The sequence below is a fragment of the Sorex araneus genome, chromosome 1 (genome assembly GCF_027595985.1).
Source record: "Sorex araneus isolate mSorAra2 chromosome 1, mSorAra2.pri, whole genome shotgun sequence".
Classification (NCBI taxonomy): Eukaryota; Metazoa; Chordata; class Mammalia; order Eulipotyphla; family Soricidae; genus Sorex; species Sorex araneus.
In genome coordinates, this window is record NC_073302.1 from 370,709,260 (window position 1) to 370,732,587 (window position 23,328).

Below are 23,328 nucleotides of genomic sequence, written 5' to 3' on the forward strand. Positions count from 1 at the left end.
TGCTTATAGCTGAGTAGTATTCCACTGTGTAGATATATGCCCCCCTTTTTAAAAATCTAGACGTGGGTTGTTTCCAGATTTTGGCTATTTTGTGCTGTGATAAAGAAATGAGCATAAGTGTCTTTTTAGCATAGAATTTTGGGGCTTTTGTGCAGATGCCCAGAAGAGAAATTTCAGTTCTTAGTTTTCTGAAGTATGTTTTATATTGTTTTCCAAAATAATTGAACCAATCAACATTCCTGTCAGCAGTAGATGAGGATTTCTTTTCCTCCGCATCCCCACTACTAATTGTTGCTTTGCTCTTTCTGATGTTTATCAATCTCACTGGTGTGAGATGATATCTCATTGTTAGTTTGATTTGCATTTTTCTAATGGTAAGTGATTAAGAGCATTTCTTCATATGTTTTTTTAGCCATCTGTATGTTCATTTTTTCTTATTTTGGGATGGGTTCATTGTATTTTCAATTGTTAAGTTTTATAAGTGCTTTATATGTCTTGGTTACTAACTCTTTTCCAGATAAGTAGTGGGCAAATATTCTTTCCCAATCTATGGGTTAATCTTTTTTTTATTCTGGTCACTGTTCCTTTTGCTCTGGTAAAGTTTCCCAATTTGATATAGTCCCATTTGTTTATCTTTGCTTCCAAACTTTGCTTGGTCAGTGACAGTGAATCATTCAAGGTGAGGCAAAACTATTAACCCAATTTTCTGGGAGGTACTGTCACACTAAGTAAACTGAGTTGCATAATAGTCAAAACAAAGTCACTGCCTTCAAATACCCTCACCTAGAGGACAAGAGCACGGTAGCACGGTAGCACTGTTGTCCTGTTGTTTATCGATTTGCTGGAGTGGGCACCAGTAATGTTTCCATTGTGAGACTTGTTGTTACTGTTCTTGGCATATCAAATACGCCACGGGTAGCTTGCCAGGCTCTGCCATTCGGGTGGGATACTCTCGGTAACTTGCCAGGCTCTTTGAGAGGGACAGAGGAATCAAACTCGGGTCGGGCGCGTGCAAGGTAAACACGCTATACGCTGTGCGATCGCTCCAGCCCAGAGGACAAGAGGACACTTAAAATTCTCTTGTCTTATCCCTCAACCCCTGAGCATAAGCATTGAGTCTCTAAGAAAGTCCTTGTGTCAGAGTGAGAGGGGATTTTTCTCTTTTCTTAGCATTGTGAGTGACCTGAGTTACTAGAGGCAAGAGAATAGGATATTAGTACCTATTTCCTTTTGCAAATCACACATTTCCAGCAGTTTCTTTCCTTAATTACATTACAGTTTATGTCTTGAGGGACTGGATAGATAGTACAGTGGGCAGTGTGCTTGCTTTGCACGTGTCACCTGGGTTCAATTTCTGGCACCCATTATATGGTCTGGTGACCATATGGGATCATTGCTGGGAGTGATCCCTGAGCACAGAACCAGGATGCACTGCCAGGTGTGGCCCCCTCAACAAACAAATGAGCAAACAAAAAACAGTTTATGCCTTGTTATTCTGTCTTCTGAAGATACTCTCCATACTTTGGAGACCATATTTTAGTGGAGAGACCAGAGCATGCTACAGGTGGCTGTGAGTGTAGATGATATGTAATGATAGTCAGTGAGAAGAAAAAAGTTTCCATTTCTGCAGAGTCACAGATCAGATACCTTTGGGTAATCCTGAAATTCAGTCCTTCTAGTCTTAGCATTTATTTGATCATCTTTATTCATTTAATCTAATTAAAATTAGAAGGAAAAAAGAAAATATAAGATAAATCTTTCTAATTAATAATAGAAGGGAGATAACTGGAAAAAATGGCAATAAGAAAATTTTTACTGAATTAAAAAATTATTGTTTGATAGCAAAATATATACTTTCTAATTTCAAAGAAACGTAAAAGGCTTATGTTGAAATCAGTAGACATCAGTTTTCCATAGCTTGTACTATTTCCCTAATTGTGTTCACTCTACCTATCTACCCCAATAAAACTGCCATCCTAGTTATTATACATGAACAGATGGCGGGTAAAAGATTCAGGCCTTTTTTTTTCTTTTTCTGTATCTTTTAAAATTACTTTTCTCTTCTCCCATTTCTTTTCTTTTTTTTTTTTTTTTTTTTTTTTTTTGCTTTTTGCACAGGGGTTACTCCTGGCTCTGCACTCAGGAATTACCCCTGGCCGTGCTCAGGGGACCATATGGGATGCTGGGATTTGAACCCGGGTCGGCCGCGTGCAAGGCAAACGCCCTACCCGCTGTGCTATCTCTCCAGCCCCCTCCCATTTCTTTTCTTAAAGCTGACGTATATAGAAATTAGAATAGTTTAAAATAAATTTGTGTTTAAATCTCAACCCCAGTGCTGCCTCCTCACTCCTCCTTGCACTGTCTGTGATAGAATTTGCCTTATATATTATTTTACAAAGTGAATACTAGCTACATGCAGTTAATACCTTAGGAGAGTTAATTAATAGATGATGTCTTTATTATAAATAAATGTCTTAGAATTAGTTAGTGATATATAATTATTGGTAAAGTAAAATGAGTGATATTTAGGGTATTAGGTTGGTTAGAATGGTATTACTAGAATCAACCTCTTTGAATGAATGGATATTCAGGAGAAAACACAACTATGGGCCCATCAGTGTGTGTATGTATGTGTGTGCATGTGTGTGTGTGTGTGTGTGTGTGTGTGTGTGTGTAGCAGAAATCCTGGTGTGCACTCTGGTGAGTCTGCTAACCAACCAGACTCCAGTAGATGTCAGATACTATCCAATTCTGAGTCCCCTGTGAAGTGGTCTATGCAGTGGGGTGCTGACTGGTTTTAAGTCAGAGAGAGGAACTCTGGAGCTCTGAATAAGTTATACCTATGCAATAATGAAAGCCTGTGCACTTGGCATAAGGTAGTATGGTTTTCTTTTATAGAAAAAGACTCATTAGAAATAAAGATGTACATGGGGTGGGGACTTTTGCCTCCCTTTTAATTTCTAAATATTATAAATATTTAATTTCTAATAAGTATTAATTAAAATGAGTCTTTATTAGAGAAACTAGCATTGCAATACTTTAGTCTTCCAATTACATATATTTCTGTTTCCCTAGGTATCAAATTCTCTGAGAACCATGCTCCAGAGTACACTGTGAACACCTAAAGTAGTAGAAATACAACTTATCTTGAAATACAACATGGTAAGTCTTAAGAAATCCTTGTGCAGGTTTTGGAACTCTTTAAAAGTGAGGGTGATTGTGAGTTTCAAATCATAAAAGGAGCAGTGGAGCACATAGGACTCAAGCGTTGGTAGCCGAGAACCATTTCCCTGGTTGGCCCACGGCAGGGATGAGTAGACAGATGGAGAAATGATTGTGGGAACAGAGAAACAGAAGTGGGCCCCAGGTTAGTCAGTAGTCAGTTTATCTCTCTCTCCTCCTCAGCACAGTTCGATCTCTCCCTTTTAGTGCAATTCTTCTTGTAGTTTTGGTTGTAGTCCCAATCATCATAGTTCCATTATCTTAGTTTCCGCAGACCTTCCAGTCCTTCTCTTTCTTAGTCTCATCGTAGTCTCACATTCTTCTCATAGTCCTTGTATTCTTTTCCTCAAAGTCCCAAAGTTATCATCTTTCTAGTCCCAACTCTCCCCTTACAGTATAGTTATATAGCAATCATGAAGGTTGGGGGTACCATATGGGGTTGAACATTGTCGTAACACCAAACAGAGGTAAAGCCAATCCTTCAGGGGAACTTCTAGGAGACTAACTCAAAGAAAAATCTGATCTGAGGGTTCAGCAATCCAGATTACTAAAAGATCTGCTAAAGGGTGGGATTTCATCCAGGGTGTGTTGCTTTCTCCTTTCCTCAGCTAGCAATCCATAAACAAAGATAGATAATTTACTTCTTATAACATTTATGGTCATTTTGTATGAACACAGTAAGAGATATATTAAGCTTAGTGGTTGGCTCTTCCTGGGACATCTAGCTATATATTCTAGACCACAGTCCTCAGGCCAGGTTTGTCTTCCATAACCCCAGCAGGGTCTTGATTCAATAACTTCTTTTTGGGTCATGACAGAGTTTGTCCCATAATTGTGCTTTTAACTTATTATACTTATGTTGTTTAGCTTGTCTCCTTTCGATGCCAGGATAGCTTACAGCTTGCCCTGTCCATCCAGTCCCTACGTCAGAACCTTGCTTTTGGAGTGCTAGGAACTAACAGCAACTGAGGCTTAAGTCAAGTAAATATGGATTCCCAGGAGTAAATATTATTTTGGAGCCAATTAACTTCCATTTTACAAAGCGTAGCATGAACTGTCTTCCTGTGTCTATACAAAAAAGGACATTGCTAAATAAAACATGCAAATGACATAAAGGAAAGAGAAAAGCAATATAGGATTATTAGTACTTGATGGAATTTGGTGTGCCTCAGGGGCACTGTAGTGGGAGTAACTCAATAAACCTAGACTCCCTGAGGAAGGAGCAAGGACAACCCAATGTTATCCAATAGGTGATGATGCTTTTCTGGTAAGGAAGAACTTCACAGGAATCAAAGAGAGCATATTCTCCCTCTTTTTCAATGTTTCATCCCTCTTGGATATATTGTCCTATGTTTTTCGGTCTTCTACTCAATCTAGCAGAACTATTTTCAAACTGAGGAATTATTAAATATTAATAATCATATGTAAAATGATAATACATTTGTTTGGTGTTATGGAACAAAATGTACAGCATTTGGAAATCATGTGTGATTCACTATTCTTTGGAAATGGCCTAAACATAAATTTTATGATAGTGTACAGAGTATATATGCTTCATCTAAAAGTAACTTTTTTATAGGCACCATCTTCATCTGTCACATATTCTTTCACCGAAATCTTACTGTGCTTTGTAACAAATGTATAAAAAGTCTTTGTTCTGAGAAAAGGAAATATTCAGTAGGCGTGTGAATTCAAATGTTAAGGTCACCATGGTATCTCAGTTATTCAGCTCAGTAAAAATCTGTGTGACATCACACTTCAGTTGAATAATTTTAGGAAATAAAGGACGAGACAGACCAACATTTGCTGCCTCTAAGTGTTGAATGGATCTTTGTCTTCTTTAAATTCTCTCCTTTTTGCATAATTTTAGCCAAGACCAAGGAGCATTTCTCACCATATTAAGCTGAAATTATATAAAAATGGGACTGATAAATCTTTTTCTGGAGTATAAATCATGAACAACTTAACCATCATGTGGACTGTCTTATGGAGATTTTTCTAGCTTTTTATGTGCTTTTACTAAATCAGTGCTTTTCTTTCTTTCTTTTTGCTTTCTGCCAGTAGACCAGTAGTTGAATACCACTGTTCTAGATTACATTTAAGGCAGATGCTAACTTTATTCTTAAGAACAAATTTTTACATCTACCATATTTTTATTACAGTAAAACATATAACAAAAATTTTCATTTATCACGAGACAGTTGTCAAATTAAGTAGATTCACAGTATGCATTAAGTTTCCACAATATTTTTATTTTGAAGAATAGAAATACAGCTCAAACTCTTCATTTTTTTTCCATTAACTTTCGGTAACAATCCTTCTACTTTCTATCTCTATGATATTAATTACTCTAAACTTTATTGCTTCTCTTTTTTAAAAAATTAGTTTATTTGATCTTGTTTTTTTTGATTTTGAGTTTTTTAAATATTTTAATATTTACTCTTTATCATATATGTTTTCCAAAATTTTTCTCTCATTCTTTATCTTACTTTTCCATTCTGTTAATTGTGTCTTTGATGAACTAAAACATAAGTTTTATGTAGTACATTTTATCTATTTATACTTTTGATTCCTATGCTTCTGTTGTTATATCCAGAATATCTTTGCCAAATTCATTGCCAGGAATATTACTGTATTATCTTTTCTTTTTTTTTTTTTTGGATCACACCCAGCGATGCACAGGGGTTACTCTTGGCTCTGCACTCAGGAATCATCCTTGGTGGTGCTCAGGGGACCATATGGGATGTTGGGAATTGAAACCGGGTTGGCCGCGTGCAAGGCAAATGCCCTACCCTCTGTGCTATTGCTCCAGCCCCACTATATTTTCTTTAAATAAAACATTTTCGGGGCTGGAATGATAGTACAGCAGGTAGGGTGTTTGCCTTGCACGCGGCCAACCCGGGTTTGATTCCCAGCATCCCATATGGTCCTCGAAGCACTGCCAGGAGTAACCCCTGAGCATTGCCCGGTGTGACCCAAAAAGCAAAAAAAGAAAAAAAAGAAAACATTTTCTTTCCCTCCCTTTTCTTCTCCTCTTTAAACTCTGGGGTCAAAGGTGATCTTGGCATCCCCACTTTACTACAGTACATTTCCTTATCAAGAAATCAAGGGAGGGAGGGGCTGGAGCTATAGCACAGCGGGTAGGGCGTTTGCCTTGCACGCGGCTGACCTGGGTTCGATTCCCAGCATCCCATATGATCCCCTGAGCACTTCCAGGAGTGATTCCTGAGTGCAGAGCCAGGAGTAACCCCTGAGCATCACCGGGTGTGACCCCCCCAAAAAAAAAGCAAAAAAAAAAAAAGAAATCAAGGGAGGGAAAAGAGAATGAGAAGTAATGGGTGAACAGGGATCAGGGCTTCAGTTATGCTGATGATATGGGTGAGTGGTATAACCACATATCCAAGACACACTCAACAACTCTGAAACCATGAGATCTAAGCTGAAACCACTGGAACTGAATAATGTGCCTGTCAATTTGATAGGTGAGGATAGGGCAAGGGTTGGGTGTTGGAGGAAATATTGAACACTGATGGAAGAAAGTTGAAACTGTTGTGAAATTGGTGTTGAAAGGTGTTGAAATATTTTATTCCTAAAACTCAACTATCAATAACTTTGTAAATCACAGTTCTTTAAAAAAAAGAAAATGTTTTCCTTTAAGAGTTTTATACAAATATATTGTTAAGTTTTTTGACCAATTTTGTCTTAATTTTTATGAGTGATATAATGTAAAGGTCTAGTTTACTTATTTGCATTTGGTTATCCAGTTATTTTTTACTAATGCTTATTGAAGAGACTGTCATTTTGTCTTGGCACCTATATTTATGGGCTCAGACTGCCATATTATAAAATCTTTGTGATTTACCGTAACAGTATTTGGTTTTCTCACGGTTTTAAGAAGTTGAAAGTCTGCACCATATTTTGTTTTGTTGGTCTACATGTCTGAATTTTTATAATTTTGTTTTATTGCTAGAAATTTCAGTGACACTTTTATCTGATAAAATTGAATAAAACTATACTTTGGAATTTAATTTTAAAAAATGTTTGTTTACTTATTTATTTTGGTTTTTGGGGGTCACACCTGGTGGTGGATTGCTCAGGGCTTACTCCTGGCTTTGTGCTCAGGTATCACTCCTGTCAGCTATGGTATGTATGAGATCAAAACTGGGTTGGCCGTATGCAAGACAAGCACCCTCCAAGTTATAGTTTGCCTCCAGTGACTATTTTAGAATATCAGGTAAATAAATATATATGTATATTTTAAAATTTTATTATTGAATCACCGTGGGGTACAGTTATAGATTTACAAACTTTTGTGCTTGCGTTTTAGTCATACAATAATCAAGTACCCATTTCTCCACCAATGCCCATTCTCTACTACCAATGATCCCAGTATCGTTCCCAACACACCCACCCCCTCTTCCTCACCCCACCCTGCCTCTGTGGCGGGGAATTCCCTATTGTTCTCTCTTTCCTTTTGGGTGTTGTAGTTTGCACTAGAGGCATTGAGTGGCCATTGTGTTTGATCTATAGTCTATATTCGGTTCGCATCTACCAACCAGAGCTGGCCCTCCAAATATCCTTTACTTGGTGTTCCCTTCTCTATCTGAGCTGCCTTTTCCACCAGCATTTGAGGCTGGCTTCCAAGACATGGAGTAAACCTCCTGGTCCTTATCTCTACTATTCTTTGGTGCTAGTCTCCTATTCTGTTACTTTATATTCCACAGATGAGTGCAATCTTTCTATGTCTCTCACTCTCTGACTCATTTCACTTAACATGATACTTTCCATGTTGATCCATTTATATGCAAATTTCATGACTTCATCTTTTCTAACAGCTGCATAGTATTCCATTGTGTAGATGTACCAAAGTTTCTTTTACCAGTCATCTGTTCTTGGGCACTCAGGTTTTTTTTTCCAGATTTTGGCTATTGTAAACAGTGCAGCAATGAACATACAAGTGCAGATGTTATTTCTACTATACTCTTTTTCCTCTCCAGGATATATTCCCAAAAGTGGCATAACTGGGTCAAATGGGAGCTCAATTTCTAATTTTTTCAGAATTGTCTATACTGTTTTCCAAAAGGGTTGAACCAGTTGGCATTCCAACCAGCAATGAAGGAGAGTCCCTTTCTCCCCACATCTGTGCCAACACCGGTTGCTTTTGTTCTTTTGGATGTGGGCCAGTTTTTGTGGTGTAATATGATATCTCATTGTTGTTTTGATCTGCATCTCTTTGATGATTAGTGATGAAGAGCATTTTTTAATATGCCTTTTGGCCATTCGGATATCTTCTTTAAGAAAGTTTCTGTTAATTTCTTTGTCCCATTTTCTGATGTGGTTTGATGTCTTCTTTTTGTAGAGTTCAGCTAGTGCCTTGTATATCCTTGATATCAACCCCTTATCTGATGGATACTGGGTAAATATCCTTTCCCATCTTGTTGACTGTCTTTGTACTTTGGTCACTCTTTCTTTCGAGGTGCAAAAGCTTCTTAGTTTAAGATAGTCCCATTTGTTAATCTCTGTTTCCACTTGCTTGGCCAGTGGCGGGTCATCTTTGAAGATACCTTTAGCTTCAATGTTGTGGAGGGTTTTGCCAACCTTGTCTTCAATGTATTTTATGGATTTTGGTCTGATGTTAAGGTCTTTAATCTATTTTGATCTGATTTTTGTACATGGTGTTAGGTATAGACCTGAGCCCATTTTTTTTGCATGTAACTGTCCAGCAGCCCCCATTTTGAAGCAAGGAGTCAACTGCAAGCACCACTGAGTGTGGCCCCCAATATAAAAAAAATAGATCTTATAAAAAATGTATGTTCTGTAATTGTAGCTGCATTTAAAGCGATTAAATACATGTATACCATAACTTATATGCTAAAACAAACCTCCCCCTGCCCCAAGTAACACAGACCTGGGATGTCACACAGACCAAAGTTTGAATTAGTGCCATGTCCTGTTTATTAAAAAGTGATACTTTAAAATTAATTGCCTAAATTCTCTGGTGTTCCAGTTCTTTACCTCTTTGTAATCTTGTATCAAATATTTTTAAAGCATTTATCAGGTTGTAAGAATTAATAATGGATAAGTATTATGCAAAAACCTAAAACTATGGAGATATATCATGGGTTGGAAAAATATAGCTGATCATGTATCTGTGAAGTTTGTAAATGTTTAAGTTCATAAAATGTGTTTTATTGGAACTTGCATGGCATAAAGTTTCTATCACTGTCATCCCGTTGTTCGTCGATTTAGTCTAGTAGGCACCAGTAATGTCTCTATTACACTCAGCCTTGAGATTTTAGCTGTCTCTCCTTACTTGTCTTTCCCAATGATTGGAGGCTCTTTCAGGGTCAGGGGAATGAGACCTATTGTTACTGCTTTTGGCATATCAAATACACCACAGGGAGCTTGCCAGGCTCTGCTGTGCATGAGGGATACTCTTGGTATCTTGCTGGGCTCTCCAAGAGGTATGTATATATCTTTTACTATATTTACTCACCATGCAGAGCTTGCAAGGCTCTCCCGGGAGGGCAATAGAATCTTGGTAGCTTGTCAGGTTCTCCAAGAGGGAGAACAAGGCTTATTAGATGTTGAGCAGCCACTTTGCGGCCACGTGGTTCCGGGAGCTTGGTCTTATAGTCTCTGGATTTTGGTGGGATTACACAGCGCTGGGGTCAGTTTGTGGGTGTGGCTGCCAAGCTACTGGAAAATGGGGGGTCTGGGTGGAGAAGGCCCAGTCCCAATCCAAGCAGACTTGGATATCCCAGCTGCTTCATGTGTGAGGCTCGTCCGAACATGTGGACAGTGGCCTTGAGCATGGCTGTGGCTAGGTTCCGGAGGTCTTTAACTGTCAAGGCTCTGCTTGGGGCGGGGAGGGAAAGGCAACCCATCCCCTCCGAGGGGCTCCGGTGAAGACAGCTAGGCGTAGTGGCCAAGAGACTGTGTTGCTCTCTTCCGGGAGCTTGGTCTTATAGTCTCTGGATGTTGGCCGTTGGTGGGATTACATGGCGCCAGGGGCAGTTTGTGGGTGTGGCTGCCACACTACTGGAAAATGGGGGGGTCGGGTGCAGAAAGCCCAGTCCCGATTCTAGCAGGCATAAAGTGTAGCACCTTTAAATATTTAATCATTTAAAATCATCTGAGACCATAAGCATTGCAGAGTGATGTAAGTTTGGTAACTCTTCCTTTGTGAATCAAAGAAGATTTTGAATTCAGGAGATTAGGACATATAAAAAATATGTATTTTTTGGTTGTAACAGAATAGTCATACCTCAAGAAATTCTGTGTAATGATTCAAATCAATGAAAATTGCTAAGTGTAACTCAAGATAAAAATATAAAATCATACTACCCAATAAAATATAGCCTGCATGCTTTTTTCCCTCAATTATTTTCTACTAATGGCAGAACTAAGTAATATTTTATTAGGGCATCTTAAACAAATAGTTGTCATTTTAATTGAAATGGCCTCATAAAAAAGTATCTGGGGATATAAGAGATTAATTTAAATATGTTTCATTTTTATGGAAAGGAAAAATCATTTATTTTTAACTTTATTTTCCTTACTTTATTATCTAAAGTTTTATGTAAGTATCAGTGACTCAGAATTATGATAATTTGAGAATCTTGGAAGTGGCCAATTGAGTATACATAAATACCTTATATAGATTATTATTTCTACAATTATTTTCAAAACAGTCAGATTATTGACATGTTTATTGGTAGATAATTATGTTCATGAAATATGAAATGTACAAATTGGAAGTACAAAAGAATAATTGAAACTTTTTCTTTGCTCTTTAATCTCCTTTAGGACATATTGTTTCAATTATTTTTAAGAAGATTTAAGAAGAATGAAGTACGTATTTAGCCATTAAGTGATTTTGTAGATACTAGTATTTCACTTTACTAGTTTTGATGTCCTTGAAATCAGGGAAATCAAAGTAAAATGTCATTTTGCATTCATTACTTCTTTGGGGGATAATTGTCATTTCTCATGCATCTTTACATTTAACTCAGAAAAAGTCATGGTCAATCATTTGTTCATTTAGAAGAAGGCCATGCACATTGGGCTGTTCTGCTGGTTATGCTGATAGATTTCTGCTGATTGTGCATGCCCTACTGCCCTGCTTCACTTATGAAAGAAAGACTTTTGTTTGTGATGTAGCTGACCAGAGTTAGAATATATTTTCAAGTTACTGGACAAGTGAAGTCATTAGCCAAAATCTGAACTGAATCTTTGACATTAATCTCATTTGGTTTGCATTTGGACTTCTCCTGAGTCACAACACATGGCAAATAACACTTAAAAAAATATCATTATAATTATAATGCTCCTGTTTCTTGAAATAAAATATCAAAAATAGTTTATTTTGTTTGTTTGTTTTGATTTTGGGGTCATATCCATTGATTCTGAGGGGTTACTCCTGGCTCTGCACTCAGGAATTACTCCTGGTGTTATTTGGGGGACCATATGTGATGCTGGGAATTGAACCCGAGTCGTCTATGTGCAAGGCAAACGCCCTACCTGCTGTGCTATTGCTCTATTGCTCTAGCAACAACAGTTTATTCTTAAATCAATAATGTTGTGTTACTTCTGGTCAGGAATAATAATAGATAACTAAGTATTCTACTCAAATAATATCAACAACAATCATGATAGTTAACATCTATTGCATTTTCCTTATGTCAGTATTTTTTTTAATGGATTGAATGGTGTTTTCTATCTGCATCATTCCCAGTTCATATATTAAAGATCTAACTGCTGGTGCTACCAGAATGTGACTGATGTTGCAGCAATAAGAGATGGGGCCTTTAAATAATTCATTATGTAAAATAAAATAATTGATATGAGCTACAATTCAGTGTGTCATGGTGTTTCTATAAGAGGAAATTAGGACACAGACATAAATGGAAAACCATGTAAGGACATAGGGAGAGTGCTTGCTCTTCAAATTCGTGTTCTCCCTTGAAAATGTCTTGCTCACTTGTCTTGATGTTTCCTTGCTTGCCTGTTTTCACTCGAGAGAAGCCTGAGTTCTCTCTGTAAAACATCTCCCCCTTCTCTTCCCTCACATCTTTCTAAATAAGTCTCAATAAATCCTGCTTAGCTTTTTTATTAAGAGCTGTCTACAAGCCAGGGAGGGAAACCCTGGAAGAAGATAGTGTACCAACACCCTGATTTCGAATTATGAGTCTCCAAAACTGTGACAAATGTTTTTGTTTGTACTAAACTAGTGGTTTTCAACTGCCAGTGTGTGGACTGCTGCCGGTCTGCTGGTATAAGAGTTTGGAGACTGTTGGTTTAAACCACTCTGTGGAATTTTATTGCGGCATACTTAGTAAACTAATATAAGATAGGTACTGCATTTTGCATTCATCATTTCTATTATTTTCCATAGTGAGTTATGTAATAGTCTATTATTATCTCTACTTTGCAAATGATGGCTTACAGCACAAAATAATATCTTAAGGCATAGTGAGTGGCAATATCAAGGTGAAAACAGTTACATTAGGAGTCTAGAATTCACTGACTTCTGTATGTATATTCTCTTCTTATCATATCTCAAATGATCAAATAGTACTACCCCATCAGAGAGATACCATTGTCGTTTTATTTGTTGTCCTCACTTTAGCGGTGAGAGAACCGAATCTCAGGAGTGACTTGCTATGATCTCTGCCATGTCAGAATCCCATGTAGTATATGTCTGATCTTTGCGGCCGCATGACCTCTTATAGCCTAGTTCTCCCTTTGGGAGAACCTGACAAGCTACTGAGTTTCCTGCCCACAGGGGAGAGACTTGCAAACTCCCCATGCTGTATTCATATGCCAAAATCAGTAACAATGCTGGGTCTCATTCCCCTGACCCTGAAAGAGCCTCCAATGCGGCATTGTTGGGAAGGACAAGTAAAGAGAGGCTTCTAAAATCTCAGGGCTAGGACAGATGGAGACGTTACTGAGACCGCTCGAGAAATTCGAGGATCAATGGGATAATGATGATGTTGATGATGATGATGATGATGATGATGATATGTCTGATATCATAACTAAATCATATTTACCAAATTATCCTGTAATACTTACTTTTTTCTGGGGAAAAGGAACTTTTTTTGTTTGTTTGTTTGTTTGGGGGCCGTACATGACAGTTCTAAAGTGTACTCCTGACTCTGTGCTCAGGTATCACTCCTCATTGGCAGGGAACCACATTTGGTGGTAGGTTTCAAACTCGGGTTGGCTGAATTCAAGCCAAATGCTCTACTTGCTGTACTATCTCTCTGGTCCCCCAAAGGAACTATTTTTATTTTATTTTTGTATATGTTAAATTCTAGCATAATACTCAAACAAAATTGAAACTGATGAAAATATCCTATTCAACTTTTAAAAATTCTGTATTTCAAATTTTAATATTTGTCCATTAGTCTTTAAAGTGAAAGAAAACAGTCCAACAGGAGATCTCAAACAGCCTGGTCACTTTTAAATAATAAAAGCAGTGGGTTTGACACTGGTTATTTATTTTTTATTTCTGTAATACCACAGAGAGGATCAGTCTGCTAAGTGATAAAGCATGGTGGAATGATCCACTTGAACTTTTTGGTAACTATATCTCCTCTTTATTTGGCTCTATTTTTTTATGTCCAAAAGAGGGCAATATTATTTCTTCATAGCTTCCTTAAAAGAGGTTATGAAAATTAGTGAAGGGGGAGCAGGAAAGCATCAGAAAGCAGTTTTAGTTAATTGAAAAAATAGGTAATGGAGGAAAAACTAAGTAACCTAAAAGTAATTCTGTCAAATCTTTAAGTAACCCATTAAAGCCAGTACATTTATGTAATATCACTTTAGAAATATAATCTTTTTTATACTGGTCTATCATTTGCTTGATTTATTGTCATAAACAATAACAAACATTCTTGAAAATTTTAGATAGATGCAGGAAAATATAAATATGGATTTTTTTTAGTTATTTGAAATGTGTTTCTCCGATAAACCATATTCTTTGGAAAATGTCTAAACTTACAAAGGTGAGAGTCCTCAACAGAGAAATGCATCTCATGTGGCCCAAGTGTGCTCTCCCCAACAAGCCCCCCCTGCTCCAAAGAAGTAAGGTTGTAATAAAGGCTGGCTACAGAAATACTCTCAAAATTTAATACCACCCAAAAAGATAGAACTAAAGTTTTTTATTTCACAAATTTTGTTTAACATTAATGGCATAGAATCACAGACCAAAAGGTTTAGATTAAATGGGTCAAGAGACAAAGAACTGGACTTCCCACGCTGCCCAGCGAAGGATCCATACAGCATTGTTCATGATTCCCGTCGTAATTTAAAGGAAATTTTCACAATGTCCGGAGCCCTCAATGTCCTGCAGATGAAAGAGGAAGATGTCCTCAAATTCCTTGCAGCAGGCACCGACTTAGAAGGCACCAACCTGGATTTCCAGGTGGAACAATACATCTACAAAAGGAAAAGTGATGGCATCTACATCATAAATTTGAAGAGAACCTGGGAGAAGCTTCCGCTGGCAGCTCGTGCCATTGTTGCCATTGAAAACGCAGCTGATGTCAGTGTGATCTCATCCAGGAATACTGGCCAGCGTGCTGTGCTGAAGTTCGCTGCTGCCACGGGTGCCACTCCAATCGCCGGCTGCTTCACTCCTGGAACTTTCACCAATCAAATCCAGGTGGCTTTCCGGGAGCTGAAACTTCTGGTGGTTACTGATCCCAGGGCTGACCACCAGCCCCTCACAGAGGCATCTTGCGTGAACCTGCCTACCATTGCTCTGTGTAACACAGACTCTCCTCTGTGCTATGTGGACATTGCCATACCTTGCAACAACAAGGGAGCTCACTCTGTGGGACTCGTGGTGGATGCTGGCCCGGGAGGTTCTGCGCATGCGAGGCACCATCTTATCAAGGATCAGATGGTCATATATTTTGGGTTGCATGTAGGGATATTCCACCCTGTTCCATTGATCAGTGGCTCTGCCTTTGTTCCAGTACCATGCTGTTTTAATTGTTACTGCTTTGTAGTAAAGATTGAAGTTGGGGAGGGTGATGCTTCCCATCGTCTTTTTCCCAAGAATTGCTTTAGCTATTTGTGGGCGTTTATTATTCCATATGAATTTCAGGAGTGTTTGATCAATTTCTTTGAAGAATTTCATGGTATCCTTATAGGGATCACATTGAATCTGTATAGAGTATTGCCATTTTGACAATGTTAAGTCTTCCTATCCATGAGCAGGGAATATGTTTCCATTTCCTCGTGTCCTCTTTTATTTCATTGAATAGTGTTTTGTAGTTTTCCTTGTAGCAGAATGGGAAAGGATATTCACCCAATACCCATCCGATAAAGTGTTGATATCAAGGGTATATAAAGCACTGGTTGACCTCTACAAAAAGAAAACATCCAACCCCATCAAAAAATGGGGCAAAGAAATGAACAGAAACTTTCTCAAGGAACAAATACGAATGGCTAAAAGGCACATGAAAAAATGCTCTGCATCACTAATCATCAGGGAGATGCAGATCAAAACAACTATGAGTTACCAACTCACACCACAGAGACTGGCTTACATCCAAAAGAACAAAAACAACCACTGTTGGAGTGGATGTGGGGAGAAAGGAACCCTCCTACACTGCTGGTGGGAATGTCGACTGGTTCAGCCCTTTTGGAAAACAATATGGTCAATTCTCAAAAAATTAGAAATTGAGCTTCCATTTGACTCAGCAATACCACTCCTGGGAATATACCCCGGGGAGGCAAAAAAGTATAGTCAAAATGACATCTGCACCTGTATGTTTATCGCAGCACAGTTTGCAAGAGCCAGAATCTGGAAAAAAACCGAATGCCCGAGAACAGATGACTGGCTAAAATAACTTCGGTACATCTATACAATGGAATACTATGCAGCTGTTAGAAAGCATGAAGTCATGAAATTTGCATATAAGTGGATCAATATGGAAAGTATCATGTTGAGTGAAATGAGTCAGAAAGAAAGAGACAGACACAGAAAGATTACACTCATATACTCTCATATGGAATATAAAGTAGCAAAGAGGTACAAGCTAGCAATGATGTAACCTCTGGCAGAAAGCCCTCTGGACTTAATCACTAAAATACTAAAATACACAAATCTATAACCTCATGGCCGCTACTGTGGCCACATGACCTCATATCTCCTCATTCTCAGCAATGGAAAACAAATTATCAAATGCTTCCTTTCCAGCAGATCCGACTCTGGGGGGGGGAACTCCAAACAATAATAGTGAGTTTTTTTGTTTGTATGTAATCGAAGTAAAAAGAAAGTAAAGTGAAATTTATCAACTACACAGGCGGGGTGGGGGGCTGGGGGCGGGAGTTGGGGGGGTTATTGTGGTTTTTGGTGGTGGAATATATGCACTGGTGAAGGGATGGGTGTTCAAGCATTATGTAACTGAGACTTAAGCCTGAACGCTTTGTAACTTTCAACATGGTGATTCAATTAAAAAAAAAAATTAAAAAAAAAGAGAAAAGAAAAGGAAGAGCAGGCTGCTGCCGAGAAGGCTGTGACCAAGGAGGAATTCCAGGGTGAATGGACCGTCCCAGCCCCAGAGTTCACCTCGACTCCGCCTGAGATTGCAGACTGGTCTGAAGGGGTGCAGGTGCCCTCTGTGCCCATTCAACAGTTCCTTACTGAAGATTGGAGCACTCAGCCTGCCACAGAAGACTGGTCTGCAGCTCCCACGGCCCAGACCATGGAATGGGTTGGAACCACTACCAAGTGGTCTTAAACTGTTCTAGACTCAAACGGAAAGTGAAACTAAGGTTGACGGAAAATAAATGAGTTTCTAAAAGTGAAAAAAAAAAAAGAGACAAAGAACTGAATCCAATCTCTTGCTACTTACAAGAGACTCACTTAAACTGTCACATTAAACATAAGCTTGAAGTAAAAGACTGGAAAGCAACCATACTGACAAACAGTAGCATTAAAGAAGATGGGATGACTGTACTTGTGTCAGACAAAATAGACTACAATCTAAAAAATATAATAAAGGGAAAGATGAAATTATATAATGATCAAAGAACATGAACACCAGAAGACTTAATACACATTAACACATATACAGCTGATGAATAATCATCAAAGTGTGCAAAACAATCCCTATCAGACCTGAAGGAAAATATCAACAAGGCAATATTAGTAGGCTATTTAATACTTACTATTGGTTAGATCAGTCAGAGAATTATTAAGGAGAGAGCAGCCTAAAGGAAGAAATAGAGTAAATGAACCTGTGATGGTAGAGAGAATCCTGTGGTAAGGTGCTCTGCTTGCATGCAGGTGACCAGGCTTTAATCTGTAGCACTGGATATAGTACCTGAAGCCTTCCCATGAGTGACACCTGAGCACACAGCTGGAATAATGTACAAAGCACAGACTTGTGTCACCACCCTTTCTGTCCAAATAAGAATAAATGAACCTACTGAACATTTATAGTTCTCTCCATTCCCAAAGAGCTGAGTACACATTCTTCTCTAATGTGCATGGAGCATTTTATAGGATAAACTATGTTGGGACACTTAAAATGTTTCCATAAAATAAAGAAAATTGAAATTCTATCAAGTATCCTACCAGACCAGAATACATTGAAAATGAAAATGAACCACAAGCAGAAATCTGGAAATATTTCAAAAACTTTGAAGCTGAACAGCACACCACCATTGTGTGGTTGAGCAAATAACCACTGAGTCACCAGGAATTAGAAAGGAAGTAAAAGATTCTTGAATAAAAATAAGAACAAAGACACGAGATCGTAGAATGTGTGCAACATGTCAAAAATGGTACTAAGACAGAAGGAAGTAGGCAATCAGCAATGAAAAAAAATCCTAAGGTGTTGTCAGTGAAACCCTGAGATGTTGTCAGTGAAACTATGAACTGAGGATGTTGTTCTTGGGGAAGGGTGGGAGAAAGATGTTGGGATGATGGTGAAGGATTTTGGCACTTTGGTGGTGGGTGTAGTATAACAGCACTGCAAGTATAAAATAATTCCAGGATTACTATAAAAAATTAAATTAACAAAAATAAATAATTTTTGGTTATTAGAAAGAAGTAAAAATAGACACCATAAAGTTTGCAAGCATAGGCATTAAACTTCACAAAAGAACTTTCACGGAGATAACGTGCTGAAGTTCCTGAGACAGGAGAGCAGATACCAGATCCTTGGCTAAGGCATGTTTTCTTACACATATAATAGAATTATTTATTTTCTGTAACTCACCAATTATTAAAAACAGTAAATTAAAAATAAAGGCTTGGGGTATTATTAAATACAAAAACATTATTAGCAACAAATAACAAATAAGACTTCAACATAGGAAACAATTAGAAACATAATTAAATGTCAAATATTAGGGAGATAATACCAGAGAAAAAGTGTGGCTATTGCAAACAATCCTATGTATAAAATTATTATCCATCACATATTAATTTCCCTGTAGCCCCAGACAAAATATTTAAAATCTCAGTGTCAACTTTACCAATGGGTAAAATGAAAATACTATGTATAATTGGTAGAGTGGTCATAGAGATAAAGTGGATTGTGCAAAATGCTTAATCCATGTTTGTTTTATTTCCAGTCCCCAAAACACATCTGTGTATATACTTTAATATCTTCCATAACTCAACCTTAAATTTGTTTAGACTCATAATTTCTGGCATTATATTGTTATGGAAATTTAAATTCTATATATATATTTTACTTAATCATCATGCTGCTATGGAAATTATATTAGAAGGCATCAAAAGATGATTATTATTTTTTAAGGTCATTCTTGGCATAGACTACCCATTTCATTTCTCTCATTGGATCTTGACACCACCCTTTATGGACTTGTTTTCCAGACTGTCCTTCCAGTATTCAAGATGACAGGTCAGCCTATATTCAAATGTTGCCACGCTACCAATTCTAGGGAAAACACCAACATTAGGGAAATGAGAGTTCTGGAAAGTCTTATACTGGCAATGAAATGCTCTAGCCCAGAGATGACACATTGTTTCCACCAAGAATGCCTCATACAACCACAAAAGGCAAGTATGTACAATCTAGGCTCTGCATTAAACTTGGGAATATTTGAAGAAAAACCATACAACTAAATTCAGAAGAAGTTGCTGTAGACACCAAGTTGTCATTATATTCATTTATAAGAAGAAAATTCCAAGAGGTTCTGATTGGATACTAATTATTTAAAATATTTATCTGTTGTCATTTTACCAGTTTTAAATGAGAGTATTTATTTCTAGTTTTTGTAATTTCGAGTCATAGTCCAGTGAACATTTACGGGTATCAGAGCTGAGAATCAGTGACTAGAAATTTGCAGAGAGATGCAGAAATCATATAATAAAGAGTGAGTGGTTTAGGAAAGTGATTCATCTTTGATTTGGTAGAGCCTAGTGGACTATTCTTGACTCTCAATAGGTAATATTTATCTAGGAATATTAGTTCTAGGTTTAGTGTCTATTCCATTAGGTGCATAATTGTATTTTTTAATTTTGATTTTGGAGTCACAGCCAGCAATGGTCAGGGTTTACTTCTGGCAATGTGTTCAGGAGTCACTCCTGGCAATGGTCTGGGGACATATTTGGCCTCCAGGTTAATTCAAAATGTTGCAAATGGATTTGCCTTTTTCCTCCAAGGCTGACTAATATCTCACTGTATAGGTGTGTTTATATGCACATATGTTAATACATCATATGTATGTACAGGAGGGTTTTGTTCTTAGGCCAAACCCAGCAGTGTTTGGGTTTACTCCTGCCTCTGCACTCAGGAATTACTCCTGCTGGTGCTCCAGGGGCCATATGGGGGCCGGGATTCAAGCCTGGATTGGCTGTGTGCCTGGGAGGCAAACTACCTGCTGTACTATTACTCTGGCCCAGGAGTTCTATTTTTAGTTTCCCTAAGAAAGTTCCATGTTTTCCATAGAGACTAGTTTACATTCTCACCATTGGTTTCCCTTTCTCCACATCTTTGACACATCACTTGTCTTTTCTATAACAGATAGCATAAAATATATGAAGTTGTCCATTTTTAAATTAGTTTTTTTGGTTTTTCTGGAGTTGCATAAATTACTTACATGTGCCAGATATTATATAATAATCAAATATGAAGATGGTTTATAATTAATTTCTTCAATTCTGTGCATTTAATTTTGCTGATGGTTTCCTTTACTCTGTACAAGATTTTCAGTTTAATGTAATACCACTTGTTTAGTTTTTATTTTGTGGCCTTTGCTTTTGGTATCACATACAAAAAATTATTAATATTTTAAAAGAGACTACCCCTTTCTGTTTTTGTGTTTCTATTTGTTATTTGTTTTGTTTTGATAAAAGCTTATTGTAATTTGAAGGTGGCTCTGGCATATATATGATTTCATTCTTCATTTTTCACTTAACCAGCCTTAATTTAGGGTTCAGAAGTGTCTCTGTTTGAGGAAATGGAAATATAAGAATGTTTTATATCTCAGATGCTGGATCCATTGACTAGGTTGTGGATGTCAGATGCATTTAGTTGAAGAGGATTTTGGGGTCAGATCTCAGTTTAGTGGGAAACTGTAATGAGATTAATGAGTGAAGAAGCCATGAATTCAGAGGACATTAGTAATGACTGTGTATGAACCATGTATTTCTGTGCCACAACTAAGGCAATAACGGGAAAAGATTAAGAGTGTACCCAATTCACATTACAAGTGTGGTATTACTAATCACCATAATTATCAGCTTAGGAGGAGGAAAAGCTGTATAATTTTAGGGCAAAAAAGGACTTTATTAGCTTTACTCAACATTGACATATTTTTATACATAATAGAAAGACCATAAGATAATATAATGAAATGTATTTCTTTTGAAAAATCATATTTAACTAAGCTCACTTGATCACATACTTTTTAAAAAATTGTAGAAAGAATTTTTCTTCTTTTATTACTCCAAAAATGAAGTCAGATCCAAAAAAGAACTCATTTCTTACAAGGTCATTATTAGTTGATATATTTCCAAAAAACTTCTCAACATTAGTGTACTGAGAAAAATGTTTCAACATTTAATTGAGCAAAAATATACAAACTGCTCTCTTGAGAGTAAAATGTCCTTGATAATTTGTACTGAGGCAATCTGTACCGGGTAGAATGACATGTACTGAGCTTTCCCAATAACAAAAGGTCTTGAGATATGGGATATGACAGAATATCATCAGTAGGAGTCACTTTGTTGAGGCCTACCAGCTGGAGCATCTTATATAGGGCAAACCTCTACCTCTATTTTCTAAATGTCAGGAGTAGGTGGTCAGAATATTTGACTCATGCTCTACTAAAAATGTTCTAATGAGGGATTATAAGAATGGTTATTTTGTGGTGAGAATTAAAACACTGTCAATAATAGTCCATATGTTTCTTTTAAAAAGTTTTCAACATCAAGGTGTGAGAATAAAACTTTAATGTTTCATTGAGAAAAATATATACATGCTTTAGAAATTTGATTGTCTTTGACTAGGGAGAGAATTCTGGGGAAGAATTTTTTACTTATTCTGGGACTCTCTTGTTTCCAAAAATTCTAGAAACAACTTAACGTGAGATTGAACAGATACAGGGCCAGCTAATTATTGGCTGCAGTTCTAACTTGCAGGAAATTCAACTTTATTACCCTGTAATTGAGTAGGAACACCAACACTTTAGTTTTCCCTATGATTGTATAAATTTATAGCAAATCACTTTTAGTAGTAGTATATAGTATGTATATAGTGGCTGTTTGATGAGTAGGCTTAAAAGAAAAAACCTAAGGATTTAAATGAAAAGTCTCATGATGTATTTTCTCTCTAACTTCTTTATTCTCAATACCTGAATCTCGTTGAAATTAACTTTACTGAATCATTAATCCTTTTCTAAAATGTTTATTTCTCAAGTTTGTCCTTGGAATTACATTTTTATACAGCATTTACTAAAATAATTATATAATTCCTCCCTGGGCTGGAGCAATAGCACAGCAGATAGGGAGTTTACCTTGCACATGGCCGACCTGGGTTCGATTTTTCTGTCGCTCTCGGAGAGCCTGGCAAGCTACAGAGAGTATCTCACCCGCACGGCAGAGCCTGGCAAGCTCCCCGTGGCTCATTCGATATGCCAAAAACAGTAACAACAAGTCTCACAATGGAGATGTTACTGGTGCCCGCTTGAGCAAATTGATGAGCAACGGATGACAGTGATACAGTGATACAGTGATTTACTAAAAAACTACTTTGCACCAAGCCTAACCTAGAATGTAGTATAGAATGTTTTAAGAAATAAAAAAGAGCACTAGAAATAGAAGTTTACTGAGGAGGAGGGAAAGGCACCTAAGCCAAATATTACAATAAAACAATTAATTGATCTTTGTTTAGAATTCTGAGTGAGTACAGAGTGAATGAGATGTTGGACACACATCATGGAAAAGAGGATGGAATTTATGGAAGTTAAAGACGAATGGAATTGATTAGCCAAAAATAGCTAAACGGAAACTTTAGCAAAGAGCCTGGAACAGTCAGTGAAGGGAAAACTAGAAGTCAATGCACATCGGAAGCATGATCTGTAAGAGTGGGAGTGGGGACAGTTGGTGAGAAATAGGAGCGGTAAGGAGAAGTTGAGATCTTAAGAGGCCTAAATTCACTGTGAGGTATTGGGACCTTACTCTATTTATATGAGGTATCTATTGATGTTTTAAAGTAAAAAACAACAGGGTCATGCATCTTCTCCAGAAACAATGCTTTTAACTAGAAGAAAGATGGACCGGAGTTATGGGGATGAGGGTGAAGCTGTACCAGAAAAGTAGGTTGGGAGGCCATTGTAGTTCTGCAGGTAAATCTGCAGATTGACTCTAAGAAATATATTGAAATTTAATAATTATTCATTAATTCCCATTGTATGTGATAGTTACTATTCTAGATTGTGGGAAAGCTAAAGTAGAAAAAGTCAGATTCCCCACTCTCCCAGTGAAAGATTGTCATCTTACACGTAGTCAGAGGGAGACAGATACATGAGTACGGTAATGGACATCATCACATTGTGCCGTGTAAAGTTAAGTTCAATAAAGAAAAGTAAACCTGATGGTGGAAA

At 37.4% G+C, this 23,328-nt stretch overlaps 1 pseudogene; it reads left to right on the top strand.

Moving 5' to 3' along the window:
* Nucleotides 1-14,557: 14,557 nt before the first annotated feature.
* Nucleotides 14,558-16,985, top strand: LOC101542658 (40S ribosomal protein SA-like; annotated as a pseudogene).
* Nucleotides 16,986-23,328: the final 6,343 nt, after the last annotated feature.